At 38.7% G+C, this 22,232-nt stretch overlaps 1 pseudogene; it reads left to right on the top strand.

Annotated features, from left to right (window-relative positions):
- The first annotated feature begins 6,969 nt into the window (after positions 1-6,969).
- LOC133050592 (mitochondrial intermembrane space import and assembly protein 40-like) lies at positions 6,970-7,422 on the top strand (annotated as a pseudogene).
- The last annotated feature ends 14,810 nt before the right edge of the window (positions 7,423-22,232 follow it).

The raw sequence follows: 22,232 nt of genomic DNA, 5'->3' as shown, positions 1-22,232 counted from the left end.
CATGTTCTGCTGTCTCCTGGGTGCCAAGATTTGACAGAAAGGGCAAAGGACAACTTGAACAATGTAGGGTGGGCGGGTGAAACCTCCATTCATTGTCCTTCATGTGGGAATGGAGTGCTCAGAATGAGGGAAATCTTGACAAGGCTCCCTGCTGGTAACAGCCCCTGGTTTCTTATCAGAAACCCGATATTCAGCGCTTTTTTCTCTTCACCACTGGGGTTGGAAAGAGTGTGAGGAGAGCACACTGGTACCAGAGAAGAGAGATTTTTTTGTATAAGATCTTTGTTCCTAACAGAAAAAAAGAATAAAAAGACAAAATTCAAAAGGAAAGGACAAGAACTAAAGTCAGAAAAACATTTTGGAAAATAGGCTAAGTGAAAAAGGAATTAAGTAGTCCTGGGTCACTAGAAAACACCAAATTCGGGTTAGTGGTGATTTTCAATGGAAAGGAAAAAGGACACAGTTCAAGATACTAAATTGTAAAGAGAAATCAGACACAGCCAATGTATCCATGACCAAGGGGTTGGCTTTATAAATTATGGTACATCCACACAAGGAATACTACATAGGCTTTCAAAAAGAATCAAGTATACAAATGTTAATACAGCTACATGAGACTGATATAGTAGAAAAATAAAATGACAGAATAACTTTTGAAGTATAATTTTATTTTAAAAGAATAACATATTTTAGTATACATATGATAAAAAAATCTGGAGGAAGAAGCATCAAGAAGTCAAGGGGAGTTATTTCTGAGTGAGGGAGGGAAACTTTATTGTGGGAGTGTGTTATGTTTTATATTACACATTTTTGTGCTTTTCAAAACATTTTTCTATGAAATTCATATAATTTTCACTGCACATTAAGAAAAAATCAATAACAAATATAGAAATAAGTTGCATTGCAAAGAAGAAATAAGACATCAGTTGAGATATATTGCAGTAAAACTTAATACTGAAGTAATTTATACTCTATATTTATATCTATATTTTTATCCATGAAATGGTGATTCCAAAGTAAAGGTTTTACTTTCATTTGAAAATGTTTGTTAGCTTAAAATGACAGAGGTGATAGACTTTTAATAGATGATGATTATGATTATAAAGATTTTCTTTTTTATACTGTATTTACAGTATAGTATTAGACATAATCCATAATTTACCTGTAGATGTACTTAATACTTTTTTAACAATTGAGTATTCTGACTAACTTGAATTATTCCCTTCAACTCTTCTATGTTTTGTAATTTTCAAAAAGCAGCTCTAATTGCTTTTAACTTAAAGACAATCCTTCTCACAAATCACAAAGAGGAAAGGGAAAGCAAGAAACATTTTATAAGTATACCAAACTACACTTAACAGAATATTTTAAATCAGGTTTTAAGAAAACAGCAGAAGAGAAAGAAAATGCTAACTGGATTGCAATGGTCAGTCTGCTCAGATGGACCTAATTGTCTTAAATTTTGAACTAACTAGATTGAGTTACATATGAAAAAAAGAGTAATGATAATTTCACCCAAGAGTTAGGAGGGAACAAACACTAGAAAGAACAAGTTAAATCCTTTAGCTTTTGTCATGTTCAAAATGACCTAGAAGTCGTATTCCAATTTGTTTGCATATTGCAGTCAGGTCCAATAGAGTTCTATTTAACAGGATTTCATCTATAATCTACTCAAATAGGGCCGGGGCTCTGTCTCAAATTAATGCAAGCATAAAATGAATTTGTCTAAAACGAAAAAAACACTGGGATCTAAAGTATGATTTGGGGACCTTTTGAGGGCCCCTACTATCTATTTCAGGTGGAAAAGTAAAACTTCACAGACATTTCTCCCCGCAGTATTGAAAAAAATTAGAGTCCAAGGCAGAGAAGGCTTTAAACAGCCAGAATGAGGATGTCAGTACAGGTGGGGATCATTAACACTTGGAATAATGGGAAGAGGCCATGGGAAACAGTCCCTTTTGGCCCATCTGGACCAAGCAGAGGTACTAGAGTAGGGAAACCCCAAAGAAGAGACACATCTTTGGAGAAGAGAGGCTAGTTAGAATCCAAGCTGTCTTGTCTGGCGAGAACAGCTCTAAAATGGACACTACTAGGGTAACTTCACTTCTGAGATAAATGAACACTGCTCCTCTTGGGCCATCTCTATTCCAGAACAGTCCCATGGCCCTCCATTCCGTCCTTCCTCTCAAGCTCAGCATGGCAACTTCCCAACACGCCCCCACCTTTCCCAGAATGCACTACACCCTCCCTTCCCGGCATACCCCGCACCTTCCCAGCGTTCCTATTTTCCCAGCATGCCCTGCGGCAAGGGCTCTTGCAGAACCCCAGGGCGTCTCTGCACGTTTTTATATTCCTCCAACAAGTTGGGCATTGACTGGAGTCGTCCTGTTGTTACTTCAGGCAAAGGGCTTGTGTGTGGTAACAAGACTTCTTTAAGGTAAGATTTCCACCCAGGCCCTTAATACTTGGAAAATCTTCCTGACCCCGTCCCACAGGGCCTTCCTGAGGCCTTCCCAATCTCGAAAAGCTAAGACCCCAAGGTTTCCTCACTTGGGAACAAGCCATATTTTCCAAATTTAATCAACTGCAGGTTAGATAATCTAGGGAGAACACCTGCTCACGATCAAGTATCTCATCATTCTTTCGCACAAATCTTCAGCTGTATCCTGTCTGGGCTAATTGCTTTGTTTCCCAGTAACTCAAATTAAGTCATATTCTGCAGAAGCCAGGCTTTACTATGTCTGGAGGAACGGGGAATGCAAAGGGAGTGTGAGGAAACTAGCTACCCACTGTCACTCATTGTGTTGAAGTGAATGCAGACTTCACCCAATGGTATTGTTAATATTATGAATGTCTGACATCAAGAAACTGCTTTAGAATTTATAGAGTAGCTTTATTATATGTTTATTAACTAGTTTGGCCCTACAAAAATACTGTAGGTTGGTAGGTTAAGTGTGATTATCTTGCTTATTTCACAAATGAAAATGCAATCTGTCAGAGACAAAGAGACTTGCTAAAATCCCACATCTAATAAGTTTCAAAACTGGTAACTGAAACCCAGGACTTTCCACTTTATTACCCATGCTGAGATTCCTTTTTGAAAAAAATCATTATTCAGAGTGCTTCACTGGTGTTCCTTTTGGTTAGTAAAAGTAAAGAACTGCCTTACAACATCAAATATCTCTCTTTTTGAGGGTTGTTTTGTTCAGTTGCTAAGTCCTGTCTGACTCTTTGTGACTTCATGGGCTCTGGCACACCAGGCTTCTCTGTCCTTCACTGTCTCCTGGAGTTTGCTCACATTCATGTCCATTGAGTCGGTAATGCCATCCAACCAACTCATCAGCCATCTCATCCTCTATTGCCTCCCCCTTCTCCTCCTTCCCTCAGTCGAATGAGTCAGCTCTTCATGTCAGGTGGCCAAAGTATTGAAGCTTCAGTGTCAGTCCTTTGAGGGTAGCTTGATTTAAAAAACAAAACAACAATCCCATCAGATACATATAGATCGATCTATCTATTAATCTAATCTATCTATCTATCTATCTAATCTATGTAATATGGCACAAAAAGCACCCAGGAGGTCCTCTGAAGACTTGGAGTGACCCTGACCACTTGTGGCTGATAATACGAGAATTACAAAGTCTCATATTATAGGCTTAGTTCTGCCAGGTCCCAAGAACCCTTCAGGCTCAATCCCATGGATCTCCTAGGGTAGTTCAGCTTGACTTTGAAGCACAAGATGGAGAAAAGACAATATATATTATTCAGGACAGGTAGCAGGTATGTCATGTGCCAGGAGATCTGGGTTAATAGGTTTTCCAGTGTTTAAAAAAACACTTTTTTAAAAAATATATCAATGCTTTTGTTTTAGCATCTAATAATGTTAGAAAAGTATATTCCTGGAACATTAGCTTTTATTATTTCTTCATTTTGAGATAAAGGCTAGAGATAATTTTTCCAGAGCCCAAGAACTTACTTTATAATAGTACACAGATGTTTTCTTAGAGAACATGGTATTAAAGATTTTGACAGTAATGAGGGGAACAGGGATGATGAAGAACACTTTTTTCCTGCACTATATATCCTTGCCTGTGTTTTAAAGATGAAATGTTCTAGTTTGAAAAAAAGCTTGATGTAAGAAATTAAAGTCATAAAAACCATCATATCACCAAATACTTCTTCAAAGAAAAGAGTATTGTCCTTAGGTACTTTTTGAATATTAAGTGTGATTTAATCACACTGAAATAATTTAAGTATCCAGTTAAACATAATTAGGAAAATAAATGGTCACATCCCCAGGTATTTGGTTGAAGAATAAATGCAGATTACAATGAAACAAACCTAAATTTATGATGAAAGTGTTAGTTTCTCAGTCAGGTCTGACTCTTGCGACCCCATGGACTGTAGCCCGGCAGGCTCTTCTGTCCATGGGAATTCTCCAGGCAAGAATACTGGAGTAGGTAACTATTCCCCAGAAGAGAACAATAGTAGACATAATATTATCTCTACTCTAAATATATTTAGCTAACATAGAATCTATTTTTTTCTTTTAGTTTCTGAAGAATGTCTTTTAGTGAATATTACAAAGTCCTTACTGAAGAGCTCAAAAATAATTGGTATATAAACACTTCAATTTTAAGTTTTCCTATTGTAGTTACCTTCATGAAGTGTGAGGCCTCATACCATACTTCTATGTAAGCCCTTTAGTTTCCCTGGACATGCCACTCACTTGAAGTCTGATTGCTAAATTACCATTAGATAGTTAGAATCCAAATGTGGTTTGTTTTTTGCCTATTCTTTACTTTTTATTACTTCTTGCATTCTATACACAGATAACAGTAGTCCCTGTTTATCCACAGTTTCACTTTACATGGTTTCAGTTACCAAAAGTCAACCCCAGTCTGAAAATATTAAATGGGACATTTCAGAAGTAAACTATTAATTTTAAGTTGCTCATTGGTCTGAGGGGTGTGATGGCATCTCTTGCCATCTCTTTCTGCTCTGACCGGACGAGAATCATCCCTTTGTCCAGTGTAGTCCATTTCTTAGTCCCTCAGTAGCTGTCTTAGTTATCAGATTGACTGTCGAGGTATCACTGTGCTTGTATTCAAGTAACCCTGACTTTATGTGATAATGACCCAAAGCACAAAGAGTAGTGATGCTGGCAATTCTGATATGCCTAAGAGATGTCATGAAGTGCTTCCTTTAAATGAAAAGATGAAAATCCTTGACATTAGGAGGAAATAAAAGACATTGTACACTGAGGTTTCTAAGATCTATGCTAAGAGTGTATCTTGTATCCATGGAATTGTGAAGAAGGAAGAATAAACTTGTGCTGGTTTTGCAGGCACACCTCAGATTGCAAAAATTATGGCCAGTAATCAGTGCACAATTTAAATGTTTAGTTAAGATGGAAAAGGCATTAAATTTGAACAGTAAGGTATTTTGAGAGAGAGATTACATTCACATAAGTTTTATTACAGAATATTGTTGTAATTGCTCTATATTATTAGTTATTGTTAATATCTTACTGTGCTTAATTTATAAATTATACTTTAAGGTGAGCATGTATGATAGGAAAAAAATATAGCATATATAGGGTTCTGTGGTTTCAGGCATCCACTGGGGTTCTTGGAACATATACCCCTTGGAGAACAGAAAACGCTGTACTGTGCTTTGATATTTTAAAACTGCTAAATAACAGAAAAGGAGGATTTTGATAATGGGATTTCTGCTTATTTTTCAAGTATGTGTGCATGCACACTCAATCATGTCTGACTGTTTGCAGTCCTGCAGACTGTAGCCCATCAGGCTCCTCTGTCCATGGAATTCTCCAGGCAAGAATACTGGACTGGGTTGCAATTTCCTTCTCCAAGAGATCTTCCTGACCCCAGGACTGAACCCGTGTCTCTTGTGTCACCTGCATTCGAAGGCAGGTTCTTTATCAACTGAACCACCAGGGAAGTCCTTTTATAAGTATGAAAGATACTTTGGGGAACTTCCCTGGTGATCCAGTGGCTAAGACTCCACACTCTCAATGCAGGCAGCCCGGTTTCAATTCCTGGTCAGAGAACTGGATCCTGCATACCTCAACTAAGAGTTTACATGCTGCAACTAAAGATCCTGCATACCACAACTAAAAACAACAGCAACAACAACAAAAAACCCATCCCACATACCATAATGAAGATTGAAGATCCTGTGTGCTGCAACTAAGACCTGGTGCAGCAAGATAAATAAATATAAATAAAGTATTAAAAGAAAAGCTACTTTGTTGTTGTTATATGCATTAAAATGTATGGAGCCAAAACAAAACCCAAGACATTGTCTGTTACAGAATTTAAAATGTCAAGACTGACAGTAACTTATTTTTTTGTCCTCAGGAAAAAATATCAGAGTCTAGTTTCCACCCTGAGGACAGAATAAAGTTATTGTGTGACAGATGATTTTTTAAACACACCGGATCTGTGCTAAAATGCTATCTTTGGGCTATCCCCTGAAGAAGGGAATGGCTACCTACTCCAATATTCTGGCCTGGAGAACTCCATGGATTGTATAGTGATTGGGGTTGCAAAGAGTCGGACATGACTGGGCGACTTTCACTTTTGTACTTTCATGAGTAAGGAGTATCTTTAGGTACTGAAGAATGTAAGCTCTCTTGAATGAAGTCCAAGATGAACTGTCTTTATTTCAAAATCTACTTATACAGTTTATTGTTAGAAGTTTAGGTTTGGATGTATTGATATTATCATAATCTGTCATACAGTAACCTTTAAGAGACACTTATACGTTAAAAGTATGGAGAGACCGTCTTCTGCTAGAGAAAGTGTTTTAGGAAAGAATTGTAGAGAAATGACAGCCCTGCTCAAGCGGAAAGAATAACGACATGGTAAGCTTTGGGGCTCCAGAGTCAGTGAGCAGGGCTCAAGTTAAAGCTCTACCAGGAACGCGTGAGACCTCCACTGCTGCATCATGGCCTACTGTCGGCAGGAAGAGAAGGATCGAATCATATATACGGCCAAAGAAGACAATGAAACTCAAGCAACGTGCAACTGGCAGCTGACGACCCCAAGCATCCATACGAGGAGCATGGACTGATTCTGCTGAATGAAGACATCAACCAAAATTGCCTGTGCCTTGAGGGGAGGCCCTTGTGGGGAGCCGTTGAAGGCAGCCTTTTCCTGCTTCCACTACAGCAAGGAGGATTTCAGGGGGTCGGACTGTGCAGACCAGTCCTGGGCCGTGCAGGAGTGCATGCAGAAGTATCTAGCTGTCTCTCCCCAGTAGGAGGTGGAGGAAGCGGAGAAGCCAGCAGATCACTTACAGGAAGCAGCTGCCTCTGAGGCCAGTGCAGCCAGAGAGGAGCGGGTGGAGCTAATGATGGCCCTGGGCGCTGGGCTCCAGCCTCCTTCAGAGCCTAGATGAACCTTTCAAAGAAAGTGTCTTCTCTCCATTTTCATTTCTAATTTTGTTAATTTGGTTCTTCTCTCTTTGTTTCATAATGAGTCTTGCTAATGGTTTGTCAATTTTGTTTATTTTTTCAAAAAACCAGCTTTTAGCTTTGTTGATTTTTGCTATGGTCTCTTTAGTTTCTTTTGCATTTATTTCTGCCCTAATTTTTAAGATTTCTTTCCTTCTGCTAACCCTGGGGTTCTTCATTTCTTCCTTCTCTAATTGCTTTAGGTGTAGAGTTAGGTTATTTATTTGGCTTTTTTCTTGTTTCTTGATGTAAGCCTGTAATGCTATGAACCTTCCCCTTAGCACTGTTTTTACAGTGTCCCATAGGTTTTGGATTGTTGTGTTTTCATTTTCATTCATTTCTATACATATTTTGATTTCTTTTTTGATTTCTTCTATGATTTGTTGGTTATTCAGAAGCGTGTTATTTAGCCTCCATATGTTTGAATTTTTAACAATTTTTTTCCTGTAATTGAGATCTAATCTTACCGCACTGTGGTCAGAAAAGATGACTGGAATGATTTCAATTTTTTTGAATTTTCCAAGACCAGATTTATGGCCCAGGATGTGATCTATTCTGGAGAAGGTTCCGTGTGCACTTGAGAAAAAGGTGAAGTTGATTGTTTTGGGGTGAAATGTCCTATAGATATCAATTAGGTCTAGCTGGTCCATTGTGTCATTTAAGGTTTGTGTTTCCTTGTTAATTTTCTGTTTAGTTGATCTATCCATAGTTGTGAGTGGGGTATTAAAGTCTCCCACTATTATTGTGTTACTGTTAATTTCCTCTTTCATACTTGTTAGCGTTTGCCGTACATATTGCAGTGCTCCTATGTTGGGTGCATATATATTTATAATAGTTATATCAAATGAAAATGGAGAGATCACAACAGACAACACTGAAATACAAAGGATCATAAGAAACTACTACCAGCAGCTCTATGCCAATAAAATGGACAACTTGGATGAAATGGACAAATTCTTAGAAAAGTATAACTTTCCAAAACTGAACCAGGAAGAAATAGAAGATCTTAACAGACCCATCACAAGCAAGGAAATCGAAACTGTCATAAAAAATCTTCCAGCAAACAAAAGCCCAGGACCAGATGGCTTCACAGCTGAATTCTACCAAAAATTTAGACAAGAGCTAACACCTATCTTACTCAAACTCTTCCAGAAAATTGCAGAAGAAGGTAAACTTCCAGACTCATTCTATGAGGCCACCATCACCCTAATTCCAAAACCAGACAAAGGTGCCACAAAAAAAGAAAACTACAGGCCAATATCACTGAGGAACATAGATGCAAAAATCCTTAACAAAATTCTAGCAAACAGAATCCAACAACATATTAAAAAAAATCATACACCATGACCAAGTGGGCTTTATCCCAGGAATGCAAGGATTCTTTAATATCCACAAATCAATCAATATAATACACCACATTAACAAATTGAAAGATAAAAACCATATGATTATCTCAATAGATGCAGAGAAAGCCTTTGACAAAATTCAACACTCATTTATGATTAAAACTCTCCAAAAAGCAGGAATAGAAGGCACATACCTCAACATAATAAAAGCTATATATGACAAACCCACAGCAGGCATCACCCTCAATGGTGAAAAATTGAAAGCATTTCCCCTGAAATCAGGAAAAAGACAAGGGTGCCCACTCTCACCACTGCTATTCAACATAGTGTTGGAAGTTTTGGCCACAGGAATCAGAGCAGAAAAAGAAGTAAAAGGAATCCAGATAGGAAAAGAAGAAGTGAAACTCTTGCTGTTTGCAGATGACATGATCCTCTATATAGAAAACCCTAAAGACTCTTCCAGAAAATTACTAGAGCTAATCAATGAATATAGTAAAGTTGCAGGATATAAAATTAACACACAGAAATCCCTTGCATTCCTATATACTAACAATGAAAAAACAGAAAGAGAAATTAAGGAAACAATACCATTCACCATTGCAACAAAAAGAATAAAATACTTAGGAGTATATCTACCTAAAGAAACAAAGGACCTATACATAGAAAACTATAAAACACTGATGAAAGAAATCAAAGAGGACACAAACAGATGGAGAAACATACCGTGTTCATGGATTGGAAGAATCAATATTGTCAAAATGGCTGTTCTACCCAAAGCAATCTATAGATTCAGTGCAATCCCTATCAAGCGACCAACGGTATTTTTCACAGAACTAGAACAAATAATTTCACAATTTGTATGGAAATACAAAAAACCTCGAATAGCCAAAGTAATCTTGAGAAAGAAGAATGGAACTGGAGGAATCAACCTGCCTGACTTCAGACTCTACTACAAAGCCACAGTCATCAAGACAGTATGGTACTGGCACAAAGACAGAAATATAGATCAATGGAACAGAATAGAAAGCCCAGAGTTAAATCCACAAACCTATGGACACCTTATCTTCGACAAAGGAGGCAAGGATATACAATGGAAAAAAGACAACCTCTTTAACAAGTGGTGCTGGGAAAGCTGGTCAACCACTTGTAAGAGAATGAAACTAGAACACTTTCTAACACCATACACAAAAATAAACTCAAAATGGATTAAAGATCTAAATGTAAGACCAGAAACTATAAAACTCCTAGAGGAGAACCCAGGCAAAACACTCTCCGACATAAATCACAGCAAGATCCTCTATGACCCACCTCCCAGAATATTGGAAATAAAAGCAAAACTAAACAAATGGGACCTAATGAAACTTAAAAGCTTTCGCACAACAAAGGAAACTATAAGTAAGGTGAAAAGACAGCCCTCAAATTGGGAGAAAATAATAGCAAATGAAGCAACAGACAAAGGATTAATCTCAAAAATATACAAGCAACTCCTGAAGCTCAATTCCAGAAAAATAAATGACCCAATCAAAAAATGGGCCAAAGAACTAAACAGACATTTCTCCAAAGAAGACATACAGATGGCTAACAAACACATGAAAAGATGCTCAACATCACTCATTATCAGAGAAATGCAAATCAAAACCACAATGAGGTACCATTACACGCCAGTCAGGATGGCTGCTATCCAAAAGTCTACAAGCAATAAATGCTGGAGAGGGTGTGGAGAAAGGGGAACCCTCTTACACTGTTGGTGGGAATGCAAACTAGTACAGCCACTATGGAAAACAGTGTGGAGATTTCTTAAAAAACTGGAAATAGAACTGCCATATGACCCAGCAATCCCACTTCTGGGCATACACACTGAGGAAACCAGATCTGAAAGAGACACGTGCACCCCAATGTTCATCGCAGCACTGTTTTTAATAGCCAGGACGTGGAAGCAACCTAGATGCCCATCAGCAGGCGAATGGATAAGGAAGCTGTGGTACATATACACCATGGAATATTACTCAGCTGTTAGAAAGAATTCATTTGAATCAGTTCTAATGAGATGGATGAAACTGGAGCCCATTATACAGAGTGAAGTAAGCCAGAAAGATAAAGAACATTACAGCATACTACCACATATATATGGAATTTAGAAAGATGGTAACGATAACCCTATATGCAAAACAGAAAAAGAGACACAGAAGTACAGAACAGACTTTTGAACTCTGTGGGAGAAGGTGAGGGTGGGATGTTTCGAGAGAACAACATGTATATTATCTAGGGTGAAACAGATCACCAGCCCAGGTTGGATGCATGAGACAAGTGCTCGGGCCTGGTGCACTGGGAAGACCCAGAGGAATCGGGTGGAGAGGGAGGTGGGAGGGGGGATCGGGATGGGGAACACATGTAACTCCCTGGCTGATTCATATCAATGTATGACAAAACCCACTGAAATGTTGTGAAGTAATTAGCCTCCAACTAATAAAAAAAAAAAAAAAAAAGAAAGTGTCTTTCCCTCCGTTGTTCTATACACTGTAATGTACAAAATAAGTTATTGTGCTCATCGGGGGTCTTGGCCCCTTCCTGTATACACTGAAAAACGGGGGGATTGTAGGTGTGTGTGTCTCACATGAGCCTATCAGTGAATGTAGCTGCTGCTTTTGAATTCTCAGATTGTTCTGAATTTTGCCACTTTGAAATAATTTGGACTGAATAATCTCAGCAACCAGAAATTATTATCTGGGAATGTCTCCTGTGAGTGAGCTTACGTATTTTGATTCTTTGTATTCCTTTTAGTAGATTTTATACCGGCTTGGAAAGTGAAGTAGAAGCAAATGTTTTCTCTTAAAAATGCTGGAGTGAGGCCATTCCTTGCAGCATAGGCGGGCCGATCAGACCCTGAGCGTTTGAGGAAGCCCTGTGTTTCATTGCCAGTTCCTTCTGGCTTCCAGTTTTGTGTTGAGCTCCGGGTTTTCTGTGGTTGGAAAGCAGGTTGGACCCTCTGAGTGAATCCCTTTGTAAATGAAAAGACAGGCTGGTTTTTGCTGGGCTTGTTACCCCAAAAGCTCTGGCTGGGTCCATGTTCACACTGACTCTGTCTCAGCCTGTGTAGATGCAATTCTCCCAAGAGGTGGGGACCTAATCATTACCAGAGTAGGAGCCGAGAGAGGAAATGGTGTCAGTTAAAAGGAAAACATGATTTAAAAAAGAAAAGCTCTACCAGATACTAGCGATTTAAGGTTTCTCTGTATGATGGAGATGATCCATACCTCATAGTGTTGTTGTAAGGATTAAATAAATTAATACATCAGTTCAGTTCAGTTGCTCAGTAGTGTCTGATTCTTTGCGACCCCGTGGACTGCAGCACTCCAGGCCTCCCTGTCCGTCACCAGCTCCCAGAGTTTACTCAAATTCATGTCCATAGAGTCAGTGATGCCATTCAACCATCTCATCTTCTGTCGTCCTCTTCTCCTCCTACCTTCAATCTTTCCCAGCATCAGGGTCTTTTCAAATGAGTCAGCTCTTCACATCAGGTGGCCAAAGCATTGGAGTTTCAGCTTCAACATCAGTCCTTCCAATGAACATTCAGGGCTGATTTTCTTTAGGATGGACTGGTTGGATCTCCTCGCAGTCCAAGAGACTCTCAAAAGTCTTCTCCAACACTACAGTTCAAAAGCATCCATTCTTTGGTGTTCAGCTTTCTTTATAGTCCAACTCTCACATCCATACGTGACTACTGGAAAAACCATAGCCTTGACTAGATGGACATTTGTTGGCAAAGTAATGTCTCTGCTTTTTAATATGCTGTCTAGGTTGGTCATAACTTTTCTTCCAAGGAGTAAACGTCTTTTAATTCCATGGCTGCAGTCACCATCTGCAGTGATTTTGGAGCCCCCCAAAATAAAGTCTGCCACTGTTTCCACTATTTGTTGATCTATTTGCCATGAAGTGATGGGACTGGATGCTATGATCTTTGTTTTCTGAATGTTGAGCTTTAAGCCAACTTTTCCAGTCTCCTCTTTCACTTTCATCAAGAGGCTCTTTAGCTCTTCATCACTTTCTGCCATAACGGTGGTGTCATCTGCGTATCTTAGGTTATTGATATTTCTCCCGGCAATCTTGATTCCAGCTTGTGCTTCCTCCAGCCCAGTGTTTCTCCTGATGTCCTCTGCATATAAGTTAAATAAGCAGGGTGACAATATACAGCCTTGACGTACTCCTTTTCCTAATTGAAACCAGTCTGTTGTCCCATGTCCAGTTCTAACTGTTGCTTCCTGACCTGCATACAGGTTTCTCAAGAGGCAGGTCAGGTGGTCAGGTATTCCCATCTCTTTCAGAATTAATGAATGCAATGTGTCTAACATGTAGTAAACAGTCAATCAATCTTGACTATTATTACAGTCTGAGAATTTAAGTTACTTAAATTGTTGCCTGTAGAGAATGAGAGAGGAGCTGAAAACAGGGGCTGGATGGTTTTGTTTGAAGGTTTCTTCTAAATTCTAAATCCATGTGGCCTCATGTCCATTTTCCTTGTCACACTACCCACGATGTAACTCCCTCACTTGTCTAGCCTGTATGCCCTCGCAGTGTTCTCTTATTTTAATATTCTTCTGGGCTTCTCATTCCCTTCTCATTCCCAACTCTTTCTTCTAAAATCCTCCCACTGTGCCTGTCAGAACAACCAGTCCACAGGGAATAAACTACATCCTCAACCTCTTAAAAATGTTATAGTCTAGTTTACCAAAATCTGTTCCCCCACTAAGGAGACTGCTTCCTCAGAAGCCGTTCAATAGGATGCTGTCCATTGCCCTCACTGTTCTTCTGTCCTCTCTAGACGTCTCACTGACTCTACCAGGACAATGTTGGGGACAATTACAATACTTAATTGATAGTTGTAGGAACTGTCTGGGGACAGTGCATGCCAAATGCTTAGCACAGTGCTAAGAATTTATTAAATTCTAAGTAAATAGTAATTTTTAATCCTTGTGTCTGTTTGCTTCTCCTCACATCATCCAACATAGCTACAACTATGAAATCATACTGTTATTAGCTTATTCCTGGCTAATAGCTTCTATTTGTTCTAGTTCTTTGACCTTTCTGCTTTTCCCCAAGCCTATTGCTCTCCACTGGTTCCCATTTCCATCTCTAAGCTGGAACACCACTTAAATTTTATTCTTTCATGTGATATTCATTTTCTTGTCAATATTACAAACTTTCTTGCTTTGCTGACTTTCATTCACATCTATCTGGCAGATTCCCAGGCATGGGTGATTTTACCTGTCCATCTTGTCTTCAGGTGTATCAAGATTTCTGGGAAAGTCACACTACAGAGTAGATTTATATCACTATAAATTCAGTGTCGCCAACCTCACCTGCACTGTCAGCATTTTGTCACTGCCTACTGTGCTCTTTCTGACCTCTGTATCCCATTCTCCACTGTGCTTATTTCAGACCTTTTCAAATTTTCTTTAAAATACATACCCTCTTACTTTCTTCCCCCGCCTCATTTTCAGTAAATAAACTTGCACCTTACTTCACAGTAAAAAGGGAAGAGAAAGGTAAGCTGATATTTAAAAGCTTATAAACCCATTATTTCCTCATCTCCTCTGTCTACCTGTATTGCTGATCTTTCTTTCCCTGGTCTATCAGTAATTCCCTGCCTTCTCTCTTTTTCACCTCTGCATTGGTACTGCCTCTGTCAACAGTGAACAGTTTAAAGTTGCTCCTACTAAGTGAAAGTGAAGTCGCTCAGTTGTGTCCGACTCTTTGTGACCCCGTGGACTGTAGCCCACCAGGCTCCTCCGTCCATGGGGTTCTCCAGGCAAGAATACTGGAGTGGGTTGCCATTTGCTCTTACTACTCATCTTTAAAAAAAGACTCCCTTGACTCCACCTCTTCTTCCTATCTGTCTTCTCTTTTCCCCTTCATATCTAAACTTGTTGAAAAAGTTCTGCTGTCTTCTCTTTTCCCCTTCATATCTAAACTTGTTGAAAAAGTTCTGCTGTCTCTCTGCCTCTATCCCTCAAGTTCCACTCACCCCTTAGCCCACCGCAGTTTGGTTTTGGACTCCATCACTCTACTAGAACTGCTCTCACCAGTCATAGGCTTCTTATATCCAAGTTCAATAAAAATGTGTAGTTTGCATAACCTTTTGACTAGTTTTGAAATGACTGACCACTGCCTCCTTCCGGAAGCTTCTGTGTTCTTGGTGTCCATTACCATTTCTCTAAGCTTCCTTTCTGTCATTTGCTACTTCTTAGATTCTCTTTCTCTGTTCGTCCCTTAAATAAGGTCTCTGTGCCAAGTCCTCAACTCCACCCATTCTCCTTTACCATCTCATCTAATCCTGTAGCCTCAGATCACCTTTACATAAAGGTGACTCCCAAATTTATAGCTACAGCCAAAGGCTCTCTTGAGCTTCAGACTCATATCTCTAAGTGCTTCTTGGACACCACCTCTTGGATGTATCAGTGTCCAAACTCAGTATGTCTAAAACTCAACTTGTGATCCCCACTAGGACCAGCACAACCTGTTCCTATTTCAGCGCTCCTTCATCTCAGTTAATGACACCCCCAGCTACCTAGTCACCCTAGCCAGAAACCTAGGAATTATCCTTGACTACTTCTCCCTCACTTTCTACATCAAACCAAAAATTGAGTCTTGTGTATTTTACTTCCAAAATATCCTAAATCTGTTGCTTCTCTCATCTGTACTTTTATTATCTTGATCAAGGCACTGTTTTCTTTAACCTGGACTGTTTCAAAAGCCTCCTTCTGAAGTTTCTATTTGGCTTAAGTACTACTCCCTTTCAGATCCCTTACATTCAGATACAGTACTTTTAAAATCACAAGTTTGATGGTCACTGATTGTTTTAATCCTTTAATGATATATTAGGGTTCACCCAGAGCAACAGAACCAGTAGGAGATAATATTAAGATTTATTGTAAGGAATTGGTTTACATGGGTTGAGGCCAGCTGGACAGGTCCAAACTCCATAGGGCAGGCTGTTATAAAGTGCAGGGTAGAATTCTCAGGCATAGCCTGAAGCTACTGTCTGTAAGCAGAATTTCTTCCTCAAAGACTTGGTTCTGCTTCTGTGGCCTTCAACTGAACCAAGCCCACTCAGATTGTCTAGGGTAATCTCCCTTACTTAAATCAACTGATTATGAACTTGAATCTCATTTACAAAATACCTTCACAGTCTAATCTAGCAACACCTGGGCTATGTTTGAGTGAATAACTGGGGACTATTAGCCTTGCCAAGTTGACACATCAAAAAGACCATCACAAAAGACTTCCTGTGCCATTCAGATAAACTCCATATTTCTTTAAAATACCTGTTCGTAATGCCTGTCCATCCTGGCATTCATCTTTCTCTCCAAGTCTGGTCTTGCTGCCTTCCCTCACTGGAACTCTAGGGTTTAGTAAAGTTGAGATCCTTTCATTTCCAGAATGTGCCTATTCTCTACCTAAAATGCTCCTTCTCTCTGGTTCTCTACTTTACCTAGCTAACTCTCAGCTCATCCATTCCTTAGGAACCTCTCCTCACCGTTCGTCTGAATTAGGACATGTTGTTTAAAGTTCCCTCAATATCCTGTATTTCTTTTATCATAACATTCATCACATTTTATTGCAGTTTCTTGTTTATTGTCAGTCTTCTTTGCTACAGAGTAAAATAGCTCATCTCGGTATTCCAAGCATTTAACAGAAGGGCCTAACATATAGTTGGTGGTTCGCAAATATTTGTTGAATAACCAGAAGAATGAATAAATATGGCTTTATTACTTTATTAGAAATCTGGTTAAATTTATGAATATAAGATATCCATACATTAATTAGGAGTGTAAAATGTATTCCAAATCAAACGTATCTGACTTTAATTTTTCACTATTATCAGTCATCCAGATACCTTCTGTTAGACTGGGTAAAAGAAGGGTAGTTTCTAAAAGTTCCTCTTTTTATAAGTACATATACCCTTATGAGAGACATGAGCTATTCATTTGTTCATTTATTCAAAGTTTATTGAGTACTTTCCAGTCATTGTTACAGGTTCTAAGGATACCGTGGTGAGCAAGACAAATATGTAGCTTACATAAGAAGTGGAGACAAGTAGTAAACCAGGTAACCAAGTGGTAAACCACTAAGCTACTTTTAGGCAGTGATAAAGAAAGTAGTAAAAACAGTGTAATATGGCAGTGACTAGGACACAGAGGTGGGATTGAGGTTGAGTGTTAGGGAAAGCCTCATTTTATCCATCAGTAAAATGAAGGTAGTATAGCTGTTAAGAAAACACATTTCCCGTTAAAGTGAGTATGTGCATATTATGTACATGTATATTCACTTGTCCAGTTTTAAAAGTAACCTTTCTTTCTATGGTTACAGAAACTGAGCCTCAGGGAATTAAGTAAATCAAATGAGGTCACATACAGCTACTAAGGGCAGAGCTGGAATTCAGCTGTTGGCCCAGTTAATCTGAAACCCATGCTGTCTCCACTGTGTCATACCACCACCCAGAAAGAAGGCCTCGTGAGGAAAAGGACTGCTTGTGTCGCTGCTAGGTTTAAGTAATCTATTCTAATATTTTTTGAGGATTTTTAAAACCTTTGTACCATATCAATAATAAAAATACACGACACATAACGTAATATAATACATATAATACATACAATAAATTATATATGATGCTTTCTGTTTTTCAGGACTCTTTTGTTTTTATTATCTTATTATCCTGTGACCACTACTGATTAAGATAGAGTCCATGTAGATCATTTGGGAGTTGAGAAAATTTACATATGAAATTTAAATGATTTTGCCATGATTACACAGCTCTTTAATGGTGGATATAGACTAGATTCAGTTCTCTTGATTTTTAGTCTGATATTGTCTGGTATTTTTTTTTCCAGTATGTCTATGAAAAACTTATTTTCTTTTTAAGTACTGAATTTAAGAGGTTAAGTATTGAGTTTAAGTCCAAATCAAACCTGAGAAATAATTTTAATTTCTCAGGCAAAGTGCCAAAGGTTTGTTCATTAGTACTGGCAGCTTCACTGTTAAGAAACAAACAAAGAAAAGAGAATAACAGGGAATAAGATAAAAAAAGTTATGTATCTCATTAAATACTTGAGTCTGTCCTTTTTTCCCCTCATTTTATGCAAGTGAAAAAAGGACACCCAACTGCAAAGTCTCTGAGATGCTATTCAAATTCAAGTACTTCTGAAATACAAGTATGTGATAACTTATTATCTTCAGCCTATGAGAAAGTCATTTTTGCTTGTTGCATTATTCTTGATGACATATATGTTTTGTTTTATAATTATCAAGGGATTAATAATAAAAATGGGAAAAAACTTTTCATGTTTTTGCCAAAAGAGACTATATTCCCCTCTTTTCCAAAAGTCAGCTGGGCCTTATCAGCTTTGCAAAATGATAAATGAACGCCTTGTTCATTATTATTGCTTAAGTCATTCTTATTTATGCCAGTAATTCAAGGATTATGTTTTGATTGTTCTTGAGAGATGAAAACACTTTCTTGCTGATGAATAAACACTGCCACTTTTAAAATATGTGTATGCAAACTGTCTTTAAAGCCTTTATGAAATGCTTTGCAAAAGCATTAGGAAGCTGTTTTTTGAAAGGCACTTTTTTTCCACTACCTTTTCTTTCATGCTAAGCAGTCAGGTTGAAAGGCCTTTCAGAGTTAACTCGTTTAAGCAATACCAGTGTTTTAGTGTAATGAATAACTTCTTACAGAAGACAATCACACAGAATTCAACGTGCCAGTATTTCTATTTCTGTGCACCACCAATGCAGGGATTCTGTGGTAGACTCTCTTTCTTTGAGAAAGCTGAAGCGATCAAAACCCTGATTAACCTCTGATATTCACGTGGTGCTCTTGATCTTGAGGACTGCCGCAGTAACAAAGCGTTAATGGCAGCCATATGCTTAGGGTATTGTGGGTATGGGTGACCCAGATGTGAACTTGGGGGTGACTGATGCTAGCAGCTATTTGTTTCAGGTTTGGTGTGGAGATTACTGATGAAGAGTTTGAGTTGCTACTTGACAGAATCCCCCTTGATGAAGATGGAAATGTCAGATACCTCCAGTTCATGGCCATGTTTGATTTGTGATACTCCTCTTTCACATTTTATAATTCCTTAGTAGTTTTCTATTCTTGACATATTTAACTCAGAGAATGGACCCCCAAAAGGATTAAGATTATTTAAAAATTCTCTTGATGGATTTGTATCTCATTTATTAATATTTTACAAGTGAAAAAGTTTTTCAAAATAGTGATGTTAACAAAAAAAGAATCTTTTAACATTGATTCATGGCAATTCATTTAAAAATATTTAATGCCTCAACATCTGAAAAATGGCCATTGAGAAGGGATAGTGTGACTCAGATGACTAAGAAAGAGGAATGTAAACTTTGGAGTTGGGAAGAGAATTGTAAGTGGCAAAAGTCAAGTCCTGGAGAGGGTCTCTTTCAAATTGCACTAAAGAGCTTCCCACCCCCTGCACTGACTGACCTTTTGCCGCCTCTCTTGCCTCCCAAATATTGTCCATTTGCAAGACTTCTTACCATTTCCTTCCACTGGGGTACAGCTTGGACAGTAAAGTACAAGGCTATTATCAGTGACTGTGTTAAAAGCAGAACAAGGATGCTTTCTAAAATATTACCAGTCTTGGAACTTCCCTGGTGGTCCAGTGGTTAAGAATTCCTCTTCTAATGCAGGGGATGGGGTTTGGTCCCTGGCTGGGGAGCTAAGATCCCAGATACCTTGTAGCCAAAAAATCAAAACATAAAACAGAAGTACTATTGTAACAAATTAAATGAAGACTTTTTAAATGGCCCACATCAAAAAAAACCAAAACAACAAAAAAAACACACAGAATTCTTTAGAAAAATAAAATAAAATATGCCCAATCTAAATTCCCCATCTTGGAACCCAAGGTTTTACTGTTTTCTAAAATCTTATTATTTCACAGAGTAGTTGAAGGCTAAAGTATTAAAAGTCCTGATTAGTATTGACCATTATTTCTCAAATACCATAGGGATATTGCAATCCCAGGCATCTGCCATTTTTGGCTAAGGTCATTGAATGGTGATCTCCTTCTTCCTAAAGATAATTCTTTTCTCTAAGGCAGTTTCAGGAAATAACTATCTTCACCCCATACATCTCCTACACGGTCCTCCAAATCACAAAACCACACTCTTTAACCATGAAACCCATTCGTCATTTCCTGTTAGCTCTTGATATCAGAATAGACTTGATTTGACTTGAAGGGCACAATGAGACACATCCCTCCAAAATTATTTTCCATCATACCTCACATAGAGCCTTTAATTTTCACCTTTAAGGGATCTAGTTCTTGGAGTCAGAAGGTACTGATCTGCAGAAGAAGCTGTTAAGATACTAATATCTCTGAGAGAGGTGACACTGTCAGTTTTTAACGTTTAGCATTTCACAACGTGTATCAGGGGAACTCTAGTTTCATAGGATGGTCAAAGCTTTCACCCTTAGAAAGGGTCTCATGGCCAAATAAGTTTGAGAAACTTACTAAATGAAGTTTCTAATTAAAGTTAAATGAATTCGTTTCCTGAAATAAAATGAAGGCTTCATATAACTCTTAATATTGCCAGTGAGCGTCATGAATCTCCAAGAGAGGAAAAGACCGATCTGAGACAAGTTGTTTATGTCAGTGATGAGCCCAGGAAATACTAGTAAGATATCAGGGAAGTGAGATGGGAAGGGAAGAAAGCCCACATAGGATTCATGAATGAGCAAGTTATTGGTGTGGGTGTCTGGGGCTTTGTCCCGCCAAAGACGTCTGGGAAACTATATAGAACTGCCTCAGAGCTGTGCCAGCTTAGGACTAGCAGACTGGAGTAGATCTCTGTCAACTACCACTTGCCATTGCTTGAGGCCTGCTTTTGGCAGCATAAATACCCTGGCTTCACCCAGATTCTGGCAGACCTTGTTGCCTGTCAGAGAATATCCTAAGCTGAGTCCCGGGTGCTTTTCAGGAAAAAGCCCTCAGTGTCAAAGGGCACTGGGCTGGGAGGAGATACCAGTAGATCTTATCTAAAGGCAGCATCTGCTACAATGTGATTTTATTATTATTATTTTTTTTTTTCCAGTGGGTTTTGTCATACATTGATATGAATCAGCCATGGATTTACATGTATTCCCAATCCCGATCCCCCCTCCCACCTCCCTCTCCACCCAATTCCTCTGGGTCTTCCCAGTGCACCAGGCCGGAGCACTTGTCTCGTGCATCCCACCTGGGCTGGTGATCTGTTTCACCATAGATAGCATACATGCTGTTCTTTTGAAATATCCCACCCTCACATTCTCCCACAAAGTTCAAAAGTCTGTTCTGTATTTCTGTGTCTCTTTTTCTGTTCTGCATATAGGGTTATCGTTATCACCTTTCTAAATTCCATATACATGTGTCAGTATGCTGTAATGTTCTTTATCTTTCTGGCTTACTTCACTCTGTATAATGGGCTCCAGCTTCATCCATCTCATTAGGACTGGTTCAAATGAATTCTTTTTAATGGCTGAGTAATATTCCATGGTGTATATGTACCACAGCTTCCTTATCCATTCATCTGCTGATGGGCATCTAGGTTGCTTCCATGTCCTGGCTATTAAAAACAGTGCTGCGATGAACATTGGGGTGCACGTGTCTCTTTCAGATCTGATTTCCTCAGTGTGTATGCCCAGAAGTGGGATTGCTGGGTCATATGGCAGTTCTATTTCCAGTTTTTTAAGAAATCTCCACACTGTTTTCCATAGCGGCTGTACTAGTTTGCATTCCCACCAACAGTGTAAGAGGGTTCCCTTTTCTCCACACCCTCTCCAGCATTTATTGCTTGTAGACTTTTGGATAGCAGCCATCCTGACTGGTGTGTAATGGTACCTCATTGTGGTTTTGATTTGCATTTCTCTAATAATGAGTGATGTTGAGCATCTTTTCATGTGTTTGTTAGCCATCTGTATGTCTTCTTTGGAGAAATGTCTGTTTAGTTCTTTGGCCCATTTTTTGATTGGGTCATTTATTTTTCTGGAATTGAGCTTCAGGAGTTGCTTGTATATTTTTGAGATTAATCCTTTGTCTGTTTCTTCATTTGCTATTATTTTCTCCCAATCTGAGGGCTGTCTTTTCACCTTACTTATAGTTTCCTTTGTAGTGCAAAAGCTTTTAAGTTTCATTAGGTCCCATTTGTTTAGTTTTGCTTTTATTTCCAATATTCTGGGAGGTGGGTCATAGAGGATCTTGCTGTGGTTTATGTCGGAGAGTGTTTTGCCTATGTTCTCCTCTAGGAGTTTTATAGTTTCTGGTCTTACATTTAGATCTTTAATCCATTTTGAGTTTATTTTTGTGTATGGTGTTAGAAAGTGTTCTAGTTTCATTCTT

Source organism: Dama dama, chromosome 32, assembly GCF_033118175.1.
Source record: "Dama dama isolate Ldn47 chromosome 32, ASM3311817v1, whole genome shotgun sequence".
Lineage (NCBI taxonomy): Eukaryota > Metazoa > Chordata > Mammalia > Artiodactyla > Cervidae > Dama > Dama dama.
Note: the sequence above shows the minus strand (reverse complement) of the source record. Positions and strands in the feature narration are given on the sequence as shown.